Raw genomic sequence first — 5602 nt, 5'->3', positions numbered from 1 at the left:
AGGGATGCTCCAGGATCCCAGACACCTCCTTTATCTCCAACAGAGATGTAATGATGGCAAACTTTGTGGGATTCAAGACAACAGGAGCCTGTGGCCTAAATCAGGGCTGTCATGGTGTTGATCCAGCTCTGTTGGTGATGGTGATCTTGTGGCTCTTTCCACTGCTTGTTTTTGTGGGCCTGCCCACAGATTTCCTGTGCTGGCATCTAACACCAGGTTGAGACTGTGGGACGGAGCCCAGCAGTGTGCTCTGCTGCTGTGGGGGTCTTCAACCCTGAATTGAGACCCACCCACTGCAGATCCAGGTCCTTACCTGAATGCTTGTGTTTGTCTTGACGTAGCTTCTGCTGCAGCTGAGCTTTTGTGGCTGAGGCTCATCATTAGACACACATACAAACCCAACAGCAACACTGGTTTTTGGAGGCAGCTCTCCCTGTGAGGTACGAATTCTGAGGTAGAATTTAAAGGACTGTGTCTGATCTGTTAGTGACAGTTAACAAAACCTCAAAGCAATGCTTAAATTAGGATATCCTTTTCAAGATCCTGAACAGATGGGGTACAAGATGGTTTCTCAGGTCTGTCCCTTCTGCTTTTGCATGTTTTGCCTTGGACTTCACGATTTGCGTTTTTCTAAGGGAGTGCAACTCTCTTGCTGGTTTGTAGTTCAACAGTCAGTTTAAGCTCTGTCTAAGTAACTAAAGACCCAGGCCTTAAGCTTGGCTTGGAACAAATGTGTTTGTTTATAGAGCTGATGTGCCTGCAGCAGGTGGGCAGGACAGGCAGGTGAGCTTGGGCACCAGGTTTAGAACCTAATATATTCTTTTACATGTCATTTACCACTTTACTAGCATAGAAGTGGCAGATGTGTTTAGTTGTGGGGTGAGATCTCCATGAAGAAGCTGATTTCTAGCAGGCTGGAAGATGGTTGCTGTACATGTGCAGAGGAGAGTTCTGGCAATGGTGATACTGCTCTCGAAAACAGTTTTGCTTTCTGTGCCAGTAGGTCTTTCTGGAATTCATCTCTTAATCAGAGAGTGGCTTCTGTTTGTGCTTTGCATCACAAGTTTGTGACAGTATTAGTGTACCAAGAAGTCCAAGGTTTTCTCCCTCTTGAGGTGGCAGCTGAGCTTGTGTGATCCCTTGGTTAGTGGTTTGGGGTCTCTGCAGAGAACTAGGCAGCGGCCTTTGCCCTGTAGTGTTTGTCATACAGGTATGCAATACATCTTCCATGTAATGCTGGTAGGTATTTGCTGAGGAAAATTGGATTGCTGGGATTGTAGCAGCAGAGCACTTCTCCTTGCTGCCCCTGATTGGAGAGATTTGTCACTTTGAAAAGCACAGAAAGATTAGTTTGTGGTAGGGCTGGAGGAGGTGGCAGAGGGCAAGGACCTTGAAATGGTGGGGCAAGGGTGCCTTGAAATGGATGTGATTAATCTGGGAACAAATTATCAAGTACAAACAAAGACTTTATTTAGAACTGTGTGGTTTTATAAGATAAGAAGTGAAAGTACTGTGGAAGGGCAAAAATGGTTACTACAGACCATGAGTAAAATCCTGTGACTGTTGTTCCTTTCACTGTGGACTCCTGAGCACTTTGAGTTAGATGAATAAACTGTTCACTGTAAAATCACGTTGGGGGGGGAAATAATCTTATTTTTCAGAAATGGCTTTGTTTATTTTCTTGGAATGCGGAGCAGGTGCCCAAACAGGATCTGGAAGCTGTGATGGACTGGTTAGGGTTCAACTTGTGAGCTAGTGGTGTATCCTAAAGAGCCCCCTGAAAGGGTTCTTGGCCAGTGGTACCTTGCAGGGAGCCGAGGGAGTGGGTCCTGCTGGTGAAATGGCAGCAGTTTCAGTCCTGCCTGAAAGAGGAAGTGGCGGCGCTGCCGGGGCTCGGCAGGAAGCGAGCACAGGATGTGCACACACATCTGACAGCACAGTTTCCTCTGCCTGGGAGAATGAACACAGTTTAACCTGAAAACAGACTTCAGTACCTTAAGAATAAGAGAAATTGTAACAAGCTTGAAGGCTTGTGGTTTCTGCTTCATGTTGCACCTACAGCAAGAGTGAAGGTGAGATCATGCAGATTCTTATTCTGGGTGTAGAAGGGAACGCTGTGTACCAAACTCCACCAAATTTCACTTAATTCTGCAGTCAGCAGTGCACACAGGTACTGGAACAGATTGCAGCTACTCTAAGTTACAGTTTGCAAACCCAAAGTGCTCCCATTCCACGTGCTTGCCTTTAGAATGGGAAAGTCAGGCTTGCATGGGAGGGGTCAGGTGTGTTTGGGACAGTATTTTGTGCAACTTGTGCTTAATCAGTGGGAACCTGCCAGAGGTACTGTGGATTTTTTCAGCCTTCTGTGATCATTCAGTGTCTTGGTGCTTGCACAGGCCTGTGTGACCCAAATGCATCACTGCAGAATTTCCTTTGCACCAGGAAGGGTTACTGAGCTCCACAACGTCCTGCTGGAGACTTCAGTTCCCTGTTTGTTGCAACACTCGTGTCTCTGTTAACACTTTTTGGGATTAGTCCTAAATGCAGATCAGCTGTCTTCCATAAAAGTGTAACTGAGTTTTAAAGCAAAATTCTGTAAAATGGCCTGTGAATTTGACAAAGTTTACATGGCTGTGTAATCCATAGCTTCCAGCATCCCAGTTCTCTATGACATTGTTGAGTTTTGTGAAATCCTTGTTGCTGAACAGGTTAAAATCCAACAGATACTACAAATATCATTAGTTAACACGTACTTTACTGAAGCACTGAAGTTTTTGGTTACAATACAGAGAGGTTTGAGAAATTAAATCAATTCAATGCTCCATTTCTTTTTTTGCAATTTTTATTAATTTTTTTTTTTAGAGAACTCTTTAGAACCTGTTGAACAGAGCTAAGTCATATTGACCTGCATTACATTTCCAGTTTTTATCAGCTCTCCTCTCTGGGCTTGGCCAGATGGCTCACAATTATATGGTTCTAAATCCACTCACTACACTCAGACTGGGACTTTCAAGCACTTTCAAGTCTGTTTCAATTCCCTCAGATATTTAAAACTACTTAAAGTGTTCTCTAGTCCTGCTGAGTGTTGTATGTGCAGGCTTCCTTTTATTAGGTGACTTCAGGGGGAGAACAAACCCAAAGCCTCTATAACCTCTTTGTTTCTACCTCCCTTGGCGTTGCGCTCTAGGGATGTTATTCTCTGCTTAATCTCATTTTGGATTAAATTACTTTTAAACCACAAGTCAATAATGCATATATCTTTAAAGCTATTCCTATGGAAGAGTAAGTCCCAGGTGCACTGAAGCTCCCTAGAAACGAGCTTATTTTCAGCTGTGATCTATGGACTTAGAAGTGCAAAACACGAAGTAGTTCATCCAGCTAATCTAGAAAGCCTGCTAATCCAAGGAAAATAATTTATTCAACAACTCCACTTTCCCACTGCTAAGACTTTGGAGACCTATGCTCAAGACTCTAAATCTGTTTAAAATTTTTGCCATCATTTTTCAGTATTTAAAAATAAAAAACAAGGTGAAGGGTGTGTGTGTGTGTGTTTGATTTGTTGATGTGCACCACGCCAGTGTTTCACTTCAGGAGCTCAGTGCCAGGCAGGGATAATGTGAGCTGTGGGCAAGGTGTGTGTGCAGCCAGTGCTGTGTCTTAGCCCCAGTCTCTGACCTGAGCCCTTCCCAGAGAACAGCAGCTTCTCTCCCAGAGCTTGGCTGTGTCCAAGGACAGGGAAGAAGTGCAGGCTTCTGATGCCTTCTGAGATGCTTTTTGATACTGTGGCTTCATTCTGTTGCTTGCTTGGTGTTCTCTGGAGCAATGAGCTTTAAAGAGTAACACTAAGCACTTTTCACAAAGGCCTATGTGTGACTTTTTCTGGTACGAGTGAATATACAAAATTTGGATTTATGGAGAATCATGGATTGGTGTGCTGCAGTGAGCACAGGGAGTGCTTCAGAACCAGGATTTTTCCTCTAGTGTGCTTTATGGGCTCTGGGCAGGTGTCTGAAGCAGAGATGTGTAACCTGCAAATTACAGGTAAACAAGGAAATGCAAATAATTGGGAAAAAGGGTAGAAAGAAGAGGGAGGTAGAGCAGCAAGGAAGGATGACAGGATGGAGGAGTTGTGGGCTGCCCAGGGGGAAGGGCAGGGTGGACAGGGAGCTTCTCTGAAGGGGTGGATGTTCAGTGCTGTTACCTGACTTCATATTACTTGTATGTAAACAGTTGAGCTGATCTGAACACAGAAAATGCCTTTTGAAATGGAAATGATTGCTTTGTCCTTCTAAGTAAATACGTGTTTGCTTCAGTGCCAAATCTCAGAGCTTTTTGTTGTATTAATGAAGGGCCTATTGGTGCCTCTGTGCTGTGCATCCTGCTGAATGCCTGCTATGAACCTGAGATCTGCATAAATCAACAGATTCTATTATTTTGATATTGAAATAGGGCACTAAGTAGAGGACTGGTGGCAATGCCTGATGCTTATACAAGTCAGTCATTGTCTCTGTGCTTGCTGAAAGAGGATACATAGATAAAGATGGCAGTGTGAGTGCCTGATGTACCAGGTGCTGGCTGGTGGCCTGCTCTGAGAAAGAGTCTTTGCTGCCATTTCCTAAAACTGCTTGTGGATCTGTCCAGGGCTTGTGGGAATGGTGGTGACTAGTATTCCCCTACAAGTACCGTTTTTAGGAACTTTTGGGGATTTTTATTTAAGGGAGATGGCTTTGTTGAAGTCTTTGAGCATCCCCGCAGCATCTGAAGAAGAGCTGGGGGTGATATGTTTGTTTTGAGTCCAGAGCAATTTCCTTTGCTTTGCAGGCATGACAACGTCAGGTGCAGTATCAAGTCATATTAACACCTCGAGATTAGCTGTGTGGATTAAAGCGTGGTGCTCATAATGCCAAGGTCATAGGTTTGATCCCTGATTGGGCTGTTCACTTAAAAGCTGGACTTGGTGATCCATGTGGGATTCCAACTCAGAGCATTTTGTCATTTTGTGATGTTGCTGGCTGTGACCAGAGCCTCAAAAATCTGCAATCGATTTGTACTTCTTGCAGACCATTGTGAGGAGTGAATTCACTAGGAAGTGCCCAAATGCATAGTTCAGGAGGGATCGATTTGGGTTTTTTAGTGCAGTTATCCAGACTTGAGAGCCACGGCAGCACCCTTCAAATATTTATATTTGAAGAAGGTCGGGCTGTAGATTGTGAAAAATTAGTGAGACAATCATGAAGGGATGAAATAATCTACTACTTCAAGGTTAGATATGACAGAAGTCAGTGGCACTGTATGATTATCTTTATTATTGATCTACTAATACAAAAGAAACCTTGACCTTAGATCTCTCTCTGGAAACCAAGAGACTACCTTTTTCCAAAGATGCATTGAAGTTTGGACATTTCACTCTGATGTGAGATTAAAGATACCTGAATTACTTAGGTACACTGAAAACTTAGCTAAAAGAAACAGATTTTAGATGCCAGTGATGTCAGTGGCAGGTGTTACTCTAGACTATTAGTGAAAAATTACCTCTCATAAAAGGGGGAACTACTTTAAACACAATCCCATCGGGATTTTACAGAGACTTTGCAGCAAGTCT

Source organism: Neopelma chrysocephalum, unplaced genomic scaffold (genome assembly GCF_003984885.1).
Source record: "Neopelma chrysocephalum unplaced genomic scaffold, ASM398488v2 Primary Assembly neopelma1_200, whole genome shotgun sequence".
NCBI lineage: Eukaryota > Metazoa > Chordata > Aves > Passeriformes > Pipridae > Neopelma > Neopelma chrysocephalum.
Note: the sequence above shows the minus strand (reverse complement) of the source record.